The sequence below is a fragment of the Mytilus galloprovincialis genome, chromosome 4 (genome assembly GCF_965363235.1).
Source record: "Mytilus galloprovincialis chromosome 4, xbMytGall1.hap1.1, whole genome shotgun sequence".
Taxonomy (NCBI): Eukaryota; Metazoa; Mollusca; class Bivalvia; order Mytilida; family Mytilidae; genus Mytilus; species Mytilus galloprovincialis.
Window position 1 is genome coordinate 58337274 of NC_134841.1, and position 18060 is coordinate 58355333.

Here is an 18060-nt window from a genome sequence, read left to right on the forward strand (position 1 = left end):
AACACACAATCTTATCTTAACATACCTTTCCGTTGGATCCTTTGACGACACCTAGAGGAAAAATTTGACAAAAATGCATACAAACACACAATCTTATCTTAACATACCTTTCCGTTGGATCCTTTGACGGCACCTAGAGGAAATTTGGACAAAAATGCATACAAACACACAATCTTATCTTAACATACCTTTCCGTTGGATCCTTTGACGGCACCTAGAAGAAACTTGGACAAAAATACATACAAACACACAATCTTATCTTAACATACCTTTCCGTTGGATCCTTTGACGGCACCTAGAAGAAACTTGGACAAAAAGACATACAAACACACAATCTTATCTTAACATACCTTTCTGTTGGATCCTTTGATGTCACCTAGAGGAAATTTGGACAAAAATGCATACAAACACACAATCTTATCTTAACATACCTTTTCGTTGGATCCTTTGACAGCACCTAGAGGAAACTTGGATAAAAAGGCATATAAACACACAATCTTATCTTAACATACCTTTCCTTTGGATCCTTTGAAGGCACCTAGAGGAAATTTGGACAAAAATGCATACAAACACACAATCTTATCTTAACATACCTTTCCGTTGAATCCTTTGACGGCACCTAGAAGAAACTTGGACAAAAATACATACAAACACACAATCTTATCTTAACATACCTTTCCGTTGGATCCTTTGACGGCACCTAGAAGAAACTTGGACAAAAAGACATACAAACACACAATCTTATCTTAACATACCTTTCCGTTGGATCCTTTGATGTCACCTAGAGGAAATTTGGACAAAAATGCATACAAACACACAATCTTATCTTAACATACCTTTCCGTTGGATCCTTTGACGGCTACCTAGAGGAAATTTGGACAAAAATGCATACAAACACACAATCTTATCTTAACATACCTTTCCGTTGGATCCTTTGACAGCACCTAGAGGAAACTTTGACAAAAAGGCATATAAACACACAATCTTATCTTAACATACCTTTCCGTTGAATCCTTTGAAGGCACCTAGAGGAGATTTGGACAAAAATGCATACAAACATACACACAATCTTATCTTAACATACCTGCTGTCTGATCCTTTGATGCCACCTAGAGGAAATTTGGAGAAAAATGCATACAAACACACAATCTTATCTTAACATACCTGCTGTCTGATTCTTTGACGCCACCTAGAGGAAATTTGGACAAAAATGCAAACAAACACACAATCTTATCTTAACATACCTGTCTGTCCGATCTTTTGACACCACCTAGAGGAAATTTGGACAAAAATACATACAAACACACAATCTTATCTTAACATACCTTTCCGTTGCATCCTTTGAAGGCACCTAGAGGAAATTTGGACAAAAATGCATACAAACACACAATCTTATCTTAACATACCTGCTGTCTGATCCTTTGACGCCACCTAGAGGAAATTTGGACAAAAATGCATACAAACACACAATCTTATCTTAACATACCTTTCCGTTGGATCCTTTGACGGCACCTAGAAGAAACTTGGACAAAAATGCATACAAACACACAATCTTATCTTAACATACCTTTTCGTTGGATCCTTTGACGGCACCTAAAGGAAACTTGGACAAAAAGGCATATAAACACACAATCTTATCTTAACATACCTTTCCGTTGGATCCTTTGAAGGCATCTAGAGGAAATTTGGAAAAAAGGCATACAAAAACACAATCTTATCTTAACATACCTTTCCTTTGGATCCTTGGACGCCACCTAGAGGAAACTTGGACAAAAAGGCATACAAACATGCACACAATCCTATCAAAACTTACCTGCTGTCTGATCCTGGACGCCACCTAAAACATAAAATGAAATAGATAGCTATACCTCACTTATAATTCTTTAAAGTGACCTATAGAAAATGGAAATAGATTAAAAAAAAAAGAAGAAAGAAATACACCTATAGGAAACAGAAAGAAAAAAACACCATACATATGAAAACATAAAAATGAAATATACTGAGCCAAAAAAGTTTAGCAACACTTTTTTTTTCATTGTTATTTGTTGTTTCTGGTTTTTTTTTTTTATTAAACATCATTGATATAATCCTTAGTTTTACCTGAAATTTTAAAGAGTCGTACTTTTTGCCAGGTGATTGATTTCGTGCCATTTCAGCTTTGCACGTGTAATTGATGTTTTACTTTCTGTACCTGTACTTTAAAAACAAATTTATATTTTTTTTGCACACACGTTCAGAAACACACCATTTGTAAGAAAAACACATAAAAGTTTAAAAAAATTGCATGAAGCGTCAACCATTCCTCTCGGAAAATGACGGTCAGATGGCTCTTGGAATGTGAGTGTTGCTGACGTCGTGGCTCGACTTTATGTGCATAAGTCAACAGTTTAGGGACTAGCAAACAAAAATCAACAAATTGCAACAACACAGGATAGGTCAATATGCCGTAGACCAAAAACAACAATCGTCAACATGTGGTAAGTTTTTTCTGGCCACAAGAGTAGTGCATTGACTAAGGGTAGCTGCACTTAGAACATGGCAGAGAAATTGATTTTGAATAACACTATACTCATTTCCGCATTTTGACCCTCCCGTGCTCCATACAAAAAATATCCTAATGAATATGAGTGTTAAACATTCATGTTGCTTCTGACATGTCATAATTCCATTTTTTTTTATTATCTTTTTGTAATAAAATTTCATATTTTTGTTGCTAAACTTTTTTAGCTCAGTATAGATATAAACATCACTTTCGATTCTTTGAAGTTACCTATGCTATATATTTTCTATAGGCTATAAAAAATATAAAGAAACTTAAAATCCAATTGTTCAGAGAACAATTGCAGGTCTTTCCACAAGTAAGGATAAATTTAATAGTATTCTTAAAATTTTAATTGGATTACCTCCCATACACTAGCAAATTTACCTGATGATATCGGGATATAGGTATTTAGTCGGATCTTAACACGTACTTATGATTGCTTCTTACACTTTGAGAAATGAATAATCTTTAGCTACTTTATTTAAATATTGTGTAAAAACGTTAATTATGAGCTAGGAAAGTCAAGTGGCTCGAGCATTTTTCTGAGGAAGTTTTAAAAAATTGCAAAGAAATATTTTAACAGTGGGTTAGCTTTCATTAGTCTTCACTATCTATAGATTAACAAATTTTGGTTATATTTATAATTAATTTAGAATCATTATTGAAGGTAGAGCACGATTGTAGAGTTAATTAATTATATTGATGTGCCATTTGTATGCAAGAGTGACATTCCGTTGTATTATGTGCCAATTCGAAAAAGTTATGCAAGTATTGTCTCCCTTTAACAGGTTCATTATTTTATAATATATGTTTCTGATATAATTTTGAATAATTACAAAATGTATCAATTCAATATATTTCAGCTTTAGTAATTGGTGTATCAAAAAACATTGGTGTACGAATATCATTTCATAAATTTGAAACGTTTAAAATGATAACATACCAATAGAAAGAACCATTCATCCTTTTTGAAAAAGACTATGATTGTCCCTTCATGATAGATTGATTGAGAAATGAACCAGAGTTATCTAATGGTTATCACAGAGAGGGACTAGCAAGCAATTTTAAATTGAAGCTTATTCAAGGTTAAAACAATTTTCCACTATAAACAAATGTTACTTCATACAAATATAAGGACTTTGTTAGCTAAATCTACAAATTTTATTAGATATTATGAATTTTTATTACAATAGATTAATATGCTACTTACACTGCTTTCAAATTGTTTAAGTTGTCCAGAAAAACCTTTGTCCCCCCCTTTTTTGCCCCTTATTGCTTAATGATTTGTTCCATTACCCCCTATAACCATCCTTTGTAGTATGGAAACTTGTGGTATCATTTCAGAGAGATTTATACACTTTTAAAAAGACAAGTTATTGACTGAAAACTACCAATAGAGGCTCTTAAGAGCCGGTGTCGCTCACCTTGGATCTATGTGCATATCAAACAAAGGACACAGATGGATTCATGACAAAATTGTGTTTTGGTGATGGTGATGTGTTTGTAGATCTTACTTTGCTGAAAATTCTTGCCACTTACAATGTTTTTTATCTATAATAAAATTGGCCCTTTAGTAACGGAGGAAAATATTTTGTAAAAATTAACAAAATTAATGAAAACTGTTGAAAATTGACTAAAAAATGGACAATAACTCCTTAAGGGGTCATCTGACTATTTAAGGCATGTTGACTTATTTCTACATCTTACTTTGCTGAACAGAATTATATTTTATATTATTATTAATCATAGATATTGATTTTTTTAACAATTTAATTCCCTGTCAGATTTGCTCTAAATGCTTTGGTTTCAGAGTTATAATATAAAAAAGAAGATGTGGTATGATTGCCAATGAGACAACTATCCACAAAAGACCAAAATAACACAGACGTTAACAACTATAGATCATCGTACGGCCTTCAACAATGAGCAAAGCCCATACCGCATAGTGAGTTATAAAAGGCCCCGATAAGACAATGGAAACAATTCAAACGAGAAAACTAACGGCCTTATTTATGAAAAAAATGAACGAAAAACAAATATGTAACACATAAACAAACGACAACCACTGAATTACAGGCTCCTGAGCCAAAATCTACATTTTACCTCTATGTTCTATTTGGCAGCCATCTTGGTTAGTTGGCGAGGTCACCACACACATTTTTTAAATAAATACCCTAATTATGATTGTGGATAAGATTGGTTAAATTTGGCCCAGTAGTTTCAGAGGAATTTTGTGAAAGACTACATAAATTTATGAAAAATTGGTAAAAATTGATTATAAAAGGCAATAACTCCTTAAGTGGTCAACTGACCATTTTAGTCATGTTGACTTATTTGTAGATCTTACTTTTCTGAACATTATTGCTGTTTGTAGTTTATATCTATCTATAATAATATTAAAGATAATAATCAAAAACGGCAAAATTTCGAATTCAGGGGCAGTAACCAAACAAGCCATTGTCCAATACAACTGAAAATTTCAGGGCAGATAGATCTTAACCTGAAAAACAATTTTAATCCATGTCAGATTGCACTAAATGCTTTGGTTTCAGAGTTATAAGCCAAAATCTACATTTTACCCCTATGTTCTATTCTTAGCCATGGCAGCCATCTTGGTTGGTTGGCCGGGTCACCAGACACATTTTTTAAACTAGATACCCTAATGATGATTGTGGCCAAGTTTGGTTAAATTTGGCCAAGTAATTTTAGAGGAGAAGATTTTTGTAAAAGCTAACAACGCTGGACAACGCCAGACGCCAAGTGATGAGAAAGGCTCACTTTGACCTTTGGGCCAGGTGAGCTAAAAATGCTTATTTGGGCTGCCACTGTATTTAATGCTAACATTGAAAAAAAAAATTCGGCAAAAAAAATGTTTGTCCAGAAAAAAAATCCATAGCCCCCTCCCCTCAGAAAATCAAATGGTTGCCGCCTAAGAAACCTTGTAGTATAATTTCAGAGAGATCCATACACTTTAACACAACTTATTATCTGTAAACTAGAAAAATGCTTCTTTTTGGCCTCTTATTCCTAAATGTTTAGGGATATTAACCCCAGACTGACACCAAACATTCCCTTCATTATATGGAACCTTGTTGTACAATGTCAGAAAGATCCATACAATTAAACATAAGTTATTGTCCCAAAACTTCAAAAATGCTTGTTTTTGGCTACTTTTTGGTCCTTAATTCCTTAACTGTTTGCCCATAACCCTTACAAGAAATCCCAAACTTCTACTTAATAGTATGAACATTATGGATTGGTACAATTTCAGAGTAATTGAAATACTTATACACAACTTGTCCTGAAACAAGATGTCATTAGATGAATGTATGTTTTCGGCCCCCAAAATCAATCCAACCTTCCTTTTGTGGTTATAAACATTGTGTTAACATTTTATTGATTTCCATTTACTTATACTAAAGTTATTATTTGGAAACCATCTGTCTTTGGATGCCGCTGACGACAACGACGTGATACCAATATACGACTGCAAAAATTTTTGCAGTCGTATTAAAATCTTTTACCACAGAGTGAATGTAATGTTTCCTGGCAGAAAAAACTTAAGTCCATTGGGAAAAACCGGATTTTTTTTTATCAAAATTTACTTCTGGATACTATCTTATGATCACAAACAAGCTTCTGTCAAAGTTTGGTAGAAATCCAGGATAGTTTTAGAAAGTTATTAAAATTTCAACAAGAGTGCACACCCTGAAATGTCTCGCCTTCTTTACTAATCATTGATATTATGTTGACAGTCCTAAGTATAAAGCTTTAGTACAACTGTCACATAAACTTAACTTTAACCAGGACAAGAGTGCACACGCTGAAATGTCTCGCCTTCTTTACTAATCATTGATGATAGTCTTAAATATAAAGCTTTATTACAACTGTTACATAAACTTAACATTAATCAAGAAAACTAAACATTGACCAACAAACCATGAAAGTGAGGTCAACGTCAGATGAACCATGCCAGGCAGGCATGTACAGCTAACAATTCTTCCATACAACAAATATAGTTGACCTATTACTTAAATGAAAAATATTCATGGGACGGACTGATGAATTGATGGCTGGATCGACAGACAGAGGTAAAACAGTATTACCTACCCCCACCTCCCCCTTTTTCAAAAGGGGGAAGGGGGTAAAATGAGTTGTAAAATGTTAATATTTTTGAACTATGAGATTTCAAGTTATTAGAACATATATTATAGACATTAAGTAACTATAAAGAATTGTATCACTGTATATATTGTATATATATTATAAAATACATTTCATTCGAGTATAAATTTGAAAAATAAATTTTGGACTAATTTGTAATGATTTTTCAAGCTGTTTCTCCAACGAATTTGAAAACTAATTTTCAAGCCATTTCTCCAACTAATTTGAAAACTATTTTTTATTATCTAACAAATTTTAACATAGTTTCAAATACAATTGTAATCAGCAAATACTTACATCATCATTATCTGGCAACTAAAATGAAATCGTCTGCCTGTAGGTGTCAGGACTGAACTTTCATCTGGGCTCATCCATCTGTAATACAAAAAAAAAATATTCTTATATGTATGAGAAAACAGTTAGTAATTGAAATAAAAAATATACTTAAATCAAAGTTATATGAAGATATCCAAATTGACAATCAGAAGCTTTTCTTTTGTTCTGTTAGACTAAATTAGAGAAAAGATTTCCAAGCGCATGATACGCTGGACGCTTTTGAAGAATAAAGTTCCATAAGTCCTCAATGTTATAAATTTATAAAAAAAAATAATTAAAGGAGGTTTAATTTAATAGGTAGAAACCCGTCACCAAATTTTCATGAAAACTGCTCAAAGCACTTGAGTTATTGTCTGAAAAACGGGAAAATCCCCAATTTTTTTATGAATAAAATCTCATGACTTATAAAACACAAAATTCAAAATTTTTAAAGATTGAAAGGGAGCTTACCTCAAAACATTTTAAAAATAATTATCAAAGTTTTAATGCCAATTGGCATTTTGGAGTTATTGTTGGACAAGGTATACCATAATATGTCCCTTAAATGGGCGTATAAAAGTAAAAAGATGGGGTATAATGAGACAGCTCTCCACAAGAGAACAAATGACACAGAAATTAACAACTATAAGACAGCCTGCGTAATGACAATATGTCTGGAGGATGTGGTATTTCAATAAACCTTCTGATCATCACAAGCCAATGAAAAGTGTTCAGACCCTGCATGCAGTTAAAAGACATTAATAAAGATGAGTAAACAGTCCAACGAGAATTCAAATGATCTAAAATAAAAGTTTTGACATTCATGCACAGCCCATAACTCACAATTTTCAGGAAGTGATATTACAATGAAAGATGACCTAAATCACCCAAAGGGGGGAGGGGGAAGAAAAATTTAATAGCAATCAGATCTTTATGTATATGGGATATATTGCTCTGTGTTGAAGGCTATATTGTGTGTGAACTGTATAGGTTACAATTACCTCAACATATTTGGTCTCTGGTGAAAGTTTGTCTCATTGACAATCATACAAATTATTTTTAAAAGATTTAGTGCATTGTTCAGTTGGATTGAAGTGCTATTTCAATTACCACAAACACTTATCAATTTCCATGCTTTATAACTTTGTAATGATACTAAAAAATATAAATTAAAGTTTGCAGGAAAAAAAACTTGGTCAAGGTCAGATGAACCATGCCAGACAGACATGTACAGCTGACAATTCTTCCATACAACAAATATAGATAATCGATCTATTGCTTATACATGAAGTTCATGAAAAACAGACAGAAACACAAAAACTTAACAATGAGCAATAAACCACGAAAAAGAGGTCAAGGTCAGATGAACCATGCAAGGCAGGCATGTACAGCTAACAATTCTTCCATACAACAAATATAATTGACCTATTGCTTATAGTTTAAGAAAAACAGATCAAAACCCAAAAACTAAACAATGAGCAATGAACTGTGAACAAGAGGTCAAGGTCAAATAAAAATTGTGCGACTGATATATAGATCATAAAATATTTCCATGCACCAAATATAGTTGACCAATTGCATATAGTATTAGAAAAAAAAGACCAAAACTCAAAAACTTAACTTTGACCACTGAACCATGAAAATGAGGTCAAGGTCATGACACCTGTCAGCTAGACATGTACACCTTACAATTATTCCATACACCAAATGTAGTAGACTTATAATTGCATTGCAAACAGTATAAGAAACTGAACCATGTAAATGATGTCAAGGTCAGATGTTACCTGCAGGCCCGAGTTGGACATGTTCACCTTACAGTCCTTTCATACATTGAATGTACAACACCTATTGCTTATAGTATCTGAGATGTGGACTTGACCATCAAAACTTCACCTTGTTCACTGATCCATGAAATGAGGTCAAGGTCAAGTGAAAACTGTCTGACGGGCATGAGGACCTTGCTAGGTACTCACATACCAAAAATAGTTATCCTATTACTAACTAAGAGGCTCTAAAGAGCCTGAGTCGCTCACATTGGTCTAGGTGAATATTAAACAAAGGAAGCAGATGGATTCATGACAAAATTGTGTTTTGGTGATGGTGATGTGTTTGTACATCTTACTTTACTGAACATTCTTGCTGCTTACAATTATCTCTATCTATAATGAACTTGGTCCAGTAGTTTCAGTGGAAAATGTTAGTAAAAATTTACAAATTTTATGAAAATTGTTAAAAATTGACTATAAAGGACAATAACTCCCTAGGGGGTCAATTGACAATTTCGGAAATGCTGACTTATTTGTAAATCTTTCTTTGCTGAACATTATTGCTGTTTACAGTTTATCTCTATCTATAATAACATTCAAGATAATAACAAAAAACAGTAAAATTTCCTTAAAGTTACCAATTCAGGGGAAGCAACCCATCAACGTATTGTCCAATTCATCTGAAAATTTCAGGGCAGATAGATCTTGACCTGATAAACAATTTTACCCCATGTCAGATTTGCTCTAAATGTTTTGGTTTTTGAGTTATAAGCCAAAAACTGCATTTTACCCCTATGTTCTATTTTTAGCCATGGCGGCAATCTTGGTTGGTTGGCCTGGTCACCGGACACATTTTTTAAACTAGATACCCAAATGATAATTGTGGCCAAGTTTGGTTTAATTTGGCCCAGTAGTTTCAGAGGAGAAGATTTTTGTAAAAGTTAACGGCGACAGACAACGACGGACAACCGACAACGGACGCAAAGTGATGGGAAAAGCTCACTTGGCCCTTTGGCCAGGTGAGCTAATAATAAGAGATAATTTAACATTAGGCAAGAATCTTAACTTTTTATTACAGTAGTCACTGAATCATAAACATTAGGTCAAGGACATCGGACATGTGACTGACAGAAACTTCGTAACATGAGGCATCCATATATAAAGCTTTTAAGAAGTTAGCTAATTCTGACGCCGGATCGCTCACTATCCCTATGTTCAGTTTTCTGCAACAAAAGTTGCAGGCTTGACAAAAACAAGAATGTGTCTAAAGTACATGAACTTGTACTATTATTTTCAATGTTCAGTGGACCGTGAAATTGGGGTCAAAACTTTTAATTTGGCATTAAATATAATATCAAAGGGAACATGTGTACTAAGTTTAAAGTTGATTGGACTTCAACTTCATCAAAAACTACCTTGACCAAAACTTTAACCTGAAGCTGGACAAATGGATAGATGAACGGACGGACGAACAAAAACGGACGCACAGACCAGGAAACATAATGCCCTCTACTATTGAAGGTGGTGCATAAAAAAAAGTTAACAAATATAATAGTATCATTGTGGTACCACTCCAATGCATTGCAATGCCATCAAGACATTGAAAAATCTTCCAAATTATTCAGAGGCTTCAGTGCTTAATATTATAAAGTGCCTAATTGTGGTCTTACACTAAGCACTTTAAACATATTGTATTATCAGTCTGATTAAAATTTTGATTTTATGAATTTGAAGACGCAGGTTTCTTTTATAAAAAAAAGTACTTTTTTCTATACAGAAATTTCAGCTGTATAAATATGTTGACTCTATTATTGAAATTCAGGTGGTTTATATTATCAGACAAGAGGAATTACTTTCGGGAAAGTGTTTACTTTTGTGAAATATAAAACAATTTGAGTTTTAATAAGGCAAGGATTTTTAATTTATTGGTTTAATAGGCTTAATTCTTTGAAATTTTCATGCAGAAATTTCATTTTTTTTTTCCATTTAAAACTTTCTGTCATGAAGTCATGTAAAATAAACTTATCTAGTTCTCCTGAAAAGTTATGTTTGTTGTTGCCTTGACATTTTAGTAATTAATGTTCCTTTTCATTAGTTAAATTTATAATTTCATAACTATAGCTTGCTTGGCATTTTTAGACGAGAGAAATCATATGGAAAAAAAAACATGCCAAGTTAATTAATTCAAAATAATGCTTAGCTTACCTCGCATATTGTGCATGTAGCACATTTCCAGTGGCCATAAAATATGATTTTGTTGCATCATTCATGTTTTTGGCAGGACCTACAAATTAAAATACAGGTTGCCACCCCAGGTGGAGATAACCCTTAAATTTGGGACTGTCCATCAGTCAATGGGGTGACATTTAACTAGCTGTTGAAGAAAAACATTGATTTTTTTAACTTAAAAGGGGGGGGACATGTTTTGACCATATAATACCAGATAGATGTAAAGTTCTCAGTGGCGGATCCAGAACTTATCATAAGGGGGGGGGCTGCTGCTGACTGTCCTAAGGAGGCCCCCCTCCAGTCTTGCTTCAGTGAATCCCTATATATATGTAATCATATAATCAACCAAATTTTTCCAAAGAAAGCCCCCCCCCCCCCCTCCCCATAGAACCCGCCTATGGTTCTTTGGGTAAAGTTTCTTCAGATAATATAAATATGTGCTCATTTGTACTAAGTGGTTTTTACAAAAAAAAATATTTTATATGACTTGAAGTGTACCCCTCATAATAGGGATAGTCATTACATTGATAGGCTACCCCTCATTTGAGGGGTTGTTATAGTTGTCAGTACAACAAAAATGATAGACTCAACTATACAATCCTGTAAAGCACTGAATATGGTTTATACTACATACTTTATAGACCTGTTTTTTTGTTTTTTTTTTATTTCTATTTATTTCTATGGCATGTTATTTCAACTCGATTTACATAAAAAAAAAACACACACACACACACACAGGCCGTGCGGGTCGAGTAGACCCGCCAGGGAAAATATAGTAGTGTAACAAATTCAAAGCAGATTACTGAATTATGAAATTTGAATGTTGAATCTTCTTTCTGTCTTTTTATAAACTCGTTTTCGACATCCACCAAAATAAACTTGACATTCATTTTGTGCAACACTTCTATTACTTTTTCATTATTATTAAAGAAAGAATACAATCTACCTTATGCAAGAGACTTCCCAACCAAAGTTATATTTATCCTAAGTGAACAGCCTGTTTCGTGTAACTAGTAATTCAAAATGAATTCCATGATAAAGTGTTCACAAATTAGAACAAAAGAACTATCCCGCCAAATCATAGTGCCCAATTAATAGCCGTGAGGCATTTTGTCCAATGAACCATGCAGCCTAAATACAGTATTGTGAAATCTGTTCAAGTTATTAACTTTGAGGGGGGCAAGGGGTTTAACTGTTATGCTGTTATGGGGTAATTCAATTCTTTGGTATCTGTTATTCTGAAAATATATTTGCTGTTAGCTGTTATTGTCTAATTCCTTGTTAGCTGTTGTAGGACTATTATTTTTATTGTTATCTGTTATTGTGAGATTGTATTTGCTGTTAACTGTTATTAAAAATTGGAATGTTAGCTTCTTCTTCTTCTTCTGATATACAGTTACAGCTTCATTGCTTGAAGATTACGAACTGTTAAATGCGCGGAGTATATGATTAAAAATATGAACAAAAATATATCTTTAAATTTGTCGAATACTTGGTGATATTTACATGTAAGAAAACAACAAGTGATTAAAAAATATGTACATTGTTATTTATAGAATTACATTATGTTGTGGAGAACAGTTGGTGTCAACTGATCTCTATATGTTTCAATGGTTTGACATGCTACCACAACTTGTGGTAACAAGTTCCATTGGATGATTGTTTGTGGAAAGAATGACCATTTGTAGCTGTCTTTAGAGGTGGATATTTGCCTAAATGTTTGAGTATGAGATTTTCTTGTTCTAGTATCTAATGGTATGAGGACTAGTGATGGGATGGCAATGAGTCCATGAATGACCTTGTAGAACATGATAAGTCTGGTTTTGAGGCGGCGCTCAGTGAGTGAGGGCCATTGTAGTTCGTTTAACATGGATGTAACACTACTGGTGTTGTGGTAATTGTTACATACATATTGGGCCGCACGCCTCTGTACCATTTCAAGCTTATTTTATATTCTGCTGTGTGTGGATCCCATAAACTACAGGCATATTCAAGTTTTGGTCTCACTATTGATTGGTAAGCACGGGGTTTGATACTGGTGTTAGAAATTTTTAAGTTTCGCCTCAGAAAGCCAAGAGATTTATTTGCATTTGATATGATGTTGTCGTAGTGATTGTTCCATTTTAAGTTAGACTGTAGGGTTACGCCGAGATATTTTGCAGATGTTACTGGTTCTAAAATATGGTTATGTAGGATGTAATCGTGTTTAAATGGTTTCTTTTTTTGTGTGATGGTTAAGATTGTACATTTTCCTGGATGGAAGGCCATGAGCCAATCAGCCTCCCATTTAGCTGCTGCATTAAGATCTTTTTGTAAATTTGTGCAGTCTTGTTGACATGTAATTTCTCGGTATATAATACTATCATCAGCGAAGAGTCGTAATTTGCTGTGTTCGAGGTATTCTGGAAAATCGTTGATGTAAATTAAAAAGAGTATAGGCCCAAGGACGGTTCCTTGGGGGGACCCCTGATGTTACTGGTGCTGTATTTGATGTTATTTCGTCTATTACCACTGTTTGCGTACGGTCTGATAAGAAAGCCTGAATCCATTTTAGAGTGTTCCCTTGAATGCCATAGTATTTTAGTTTATAGAGTAGACGTTTGTGGGGAACTTTATCGAAGGCCTTGGCAAAATCCATAATAATGAGGTCTGTTTGTATATTTTTGCTGTTGTTGTTATGAAGTTCTTGTATAAATTGAATAAGTTGTGATTCACATGATCTCGATTTCCCGAGACCATGTTGGAGGTCGTAGAGTATATGTTATTTGCCTCTAAATAGTTCATAATGTTACTTGTCACAATATGTTCCATCAATTTACAACAAATATAAGTGAGTGAAATTGGTCTATAATTTTCAGCCTTGTATCGTTCGCCCTTTTTAAATGCTGGTGCAACAATTGCATGTTTCCAGTCTTTTGGTGTTATTCCCGATTCCAGAGATTTGGTAAACATGGTGGTAAGGATAGGTGCTATTTGTGCTTTTAGTTCTTTTAATACACGTCCACTGATGTTATCTGGACCACTTGCTTTGTGTGGATTTAGTTTATGTAATAATTTTTCGACACCTGGTGTAGTGATGTTTATTTCTGGCATTTTTGTGTATGGGCTTGGACGCTTATCAGGAATATTTGATGGTGGTTCATTAGTAAATACTGACTGAAATTGTTGGTTAAGAATGTCTGCTTTTTCTGTAGTGTCTGTTACAAGTATACCTTCTTTTTTCAGAGGCGCAATTCCTGTATTATCATTTCTAGTGCTTTTGATGAACTGAAATAGCTTTTTTGGTTTTGTGTTTGTGGACTGATGTTGGTCCGGTTCATTGATTGGTAAATCACAAATAATTTGTTCTATGTAGTTCCAGTATGCCTTTCTTTGTTCTTTTTGTACTGTTTGTTTTAGTTTCTTGTATTTAGAAGGATTTCTATTTCTGTTTTTATAGCATTTTGACAGCCAATCGTAAGTAGAAATTGAAGAAAATTGAACATTATGACTTGGATGAAGAGTTGTCTCTTTGGCTCTCATATCACATCTTATATCTATTGGGGTCTTTCCACTGGTGATATGGAGGTCATGTATTTGCAGAAGGATTCCAGTAACATACATCACATGAACATATTAAAAACAGTCGGGTCTAGGACCATTTCAGTCTAACATTATTATTATTCTTGAAATAAATTCCATTGTCTGTGAACATGTTTTAAGATGTATAATTTTGTACAAATTATAGTTTGTATTTTGACTTTGTACACATTTTTCTTACAAACTATATATTGTATTTTGACTTTTACACATTTTTTGTACAAATTATAATTTGTAAAAATAACAATTTGTACAAAATTTGACTAAAATTCACTTATAACTTTTACAATAACTTATCGTATGGATTTTGTTATAACAAAGCATTGGTACACCGTATAAAATTATAATTCAATGAGCACATTATAAACATTATGTTGTACTGTTACACCACTGTCCAAGGTTAGGGGAGGGTCGGGCGACAACTAACATGTTTAGCCCCGCCACACTCTGTATGTGCCTGTCCCAAGTCAGGAGCCTGTAATTCAGTGGTTGTTATTTGTTGCTAAGTTTTTCGTTCAGTATTTTGTAGATAAACTAGGCCGTCAGTTTTTTGTTTGTTGTCATTACAAGGCCTTTTATATCTGACTATGCTGTATGGGTTTGCTCATAGTTGAAGGCAGTATGATGAGCTATAGTTGTTAATTTCTGTGTCTTTTTGTCTCTTTTGGAGAGTTGTCTGATTGGCAATCATACCACATCTCCTTTTATACTTATTTACAAAATACAAAAAATAGTTATTTATCATTTGTTTGAGTATGTGAGTGAAATATTGCCTTTGGTAATTACACAACATCTTTTTAGCATTCACATTTAGAAGTGCTACTCCCCCTCCTTGTATTTACATGAAAGAGAACCCTGACTATAATTTTGTTAAAAGCTTCACATAGTGAAAGTTGAAGATCAGAAACTGCTGCTGCAAATAAAGACGTGTCTTTAACAGTTTCAATTTAATTTCTCCACAAAATATCCATTTAAGAATGTAACGGCTGTTCCAATGCGATACCCACATTCTCCATATAATGTGTTCTCAACTAAAATTTGTAATTCTCATATGCTTAAAGAGAATTTTTTGACAATTTTTGAATTTTTAAGGTAAAATTATGTTGTATTCTACTAAATTTTTCAATGTCCAGAGAAAATGTTACGGTCATGTTCCATATTCGGAATATTTCTACTATATTGCCTTTGCTTAAGTATCAACATATCCTCATTTTACCAAAAATCATACTGATTCATTTATTTCTATGAATAGTAGATGCTACATAATGAATTTTATTGGGTCTTAAAGATTATGGATGCTCTCTCGATTATATTAATAACTTTTGTAGTTGTGAAATTGTTTTGTTTAAAAAGCACTTCTTATTTCTGTACATAGCATATTTCAAAAAAGTGTCTGCGGATAATGAAGAAAAAGATTAAAATTGCATCTTCACCTTTGATAGATGCTGATGTAATTCTTTTAATTTCATATTGAATACCTCAACGTTTGGATGCTGGCTTCCAATTATTTATAGATTCTAGCATCCCAAAATATCCGGAAACTGACATCCTAACATATCTGGATGCTGGCATCCCAAAATATCCGGATGCTGGCATCCCAATATATCTGGATGCTGGCATCCCAATATATCTGAATGCTGGCATCCCAAAATATCCGGATGCTGGCATCCCAAAATATTCGGATGCTGGCATCCCAATATATCTGGATGCTGACATCCCAAACTATCCGGATACTGGCATCCCAATATATCTGAATGCTGGCATTCCAAAATATCCGGATGCTGGCATCCCAAAATATTCGGATGCTGGCATCCCAATATATCTGGATGCTGGCATCCCAAAATATCGGGATGCTGGCATCTCAATATATCTGGATGCTGGCATCCCAAAATATCGGGATGCTGGCATCTCAATATATCGGGATGCTGGCATCTCAATATATCTGAATGCTGACATACCAAAATATCCGATGCTGGCTTCCCAAAATATAGGGATTCTGGCATCACAACCTTGCAGACATGCACCATTTTTCATTATGATATACGAATTTAAATGCTGCTTCCTAATCAATTGGATTTTAGTATTAATCCACCAATATAACACCCAGTACATTTCCTTAAGGTTTTGATGTGTGTTGAATGCATATGAAAACAATCAAGTAAACATAAAAAAAAAAGCTACTGATGAATGCCGGGAAGATTATATTTTTTATCTTTGTTCATGTCCAGTGGCCAGTTAAATGCATATTGAGAATGTGACATCATAGGTCAGAGTGTGAAATGTATACTTTACCAACAAACTGAGTCTGAATTGTAAAATGCTAGTTGACCATGTGAATGCTAAAGTCAACAATTTGATATTTATAAAACTATGTCAATGTACTACCGGTAAGTTTCCAATAATTAGCCAATTTTAATGTTATTTTTCTGAATTTGATTACCATTATGTAAGACATGATGTATACATGTTATTGACTATTGTGGTCTCGAGACAATACATTTATATATGAGGACATCAGGACTACAATTTTCAAATCTGATATGCTGATGTTTCGAATATTCATAGATTTTTTTTTAAATAAGCTTAATGCAATTGCCAGCTAAAATCATATGAAGTTAAGTAGTTCCCAAGGCTTTCAGAAATCAACTGGACAACATTTAAAAAAAAATGCTGTTCATTTTGTATGGCATTTTATCAATCAAATGAATTTGCCCAATGACCATCAACCTTGGGAATGTCTGATTAAGTAAGTCATCCAGGACAAACACTCTACAAAACGGATTGGTGACTGAACCTTTATTAAATACTAAATATGAGGTGCGTTATATTTAAACCTGCATAATAATTTTGTTTTGTTTCTATGAGAAACCCCATTGGCATTCAATGTATAAATTAAGGAGATTAGTTTCCCGCAATTGCCATACTGGTGCACAGTGTCTATGATCTGTACGTACTGGATATTGTCAGTAGGCTCTGGACTTGCTGTATACATCTTCCAATGAGTCAGTACATCATGTCAGGATCTTCTAGTACTTGAGCCTTTCATTTTATTAACAAAACTTACATTTTCTTTATTACAATCATTATTAAACTTGTATCTTTTTTTCTGTATTTTGATATTTCAATATTTGTTAATCATTTAATCAAATCCGATAAACAAACTGGAACTTTCAAACTTTCTATTATCATGTATTGCCAGTAATCTGAAATCAGCTGGAATCACAAATGATCTGGTGCTGTTTGGATGATTCGTCGTCTGAGTTTAACCTGTCCAATAACTATAAAGTGTTGAGATAAATTAATACACAACACATGAATGGTAACCAGAAAGGTGAAGCCACTTCTTTACAAATGCTGAAAAGAGAAATACTAATTATATGAAAGATTATCAACAAATAAATTTTCGTTGTAACATCACAATACTAGGGAACGAGAAAACGCATTACTATTCGAAGAAAACCTTCA

The 18060-nt window shown here is 33.6% G+C and overlaps 1 long non-coding RNA gene across 1 annotated transcript; it reads right to left on the reverse strand.

Moving 5' to 3' along the window:
* Positions 1-1591: 1591 nt before the first annotated feature.
* LOC143072533 (uncharacterized) lies at positions 1592-12061 on the reverse strand. Its single transcript, XR_012977225.1, has 3 exons — positions 11963-12061; positions 7004-7081; positions 1592-1837 (listed from the first exon to the last, which is right to left on the reverse strand). It is a non-coding gene; the product is annotated as an uncharacterized LOC143072533 (long non-coding RNA).
* Positions 12062-18060: the final 5999 nt, after the last annotated feature.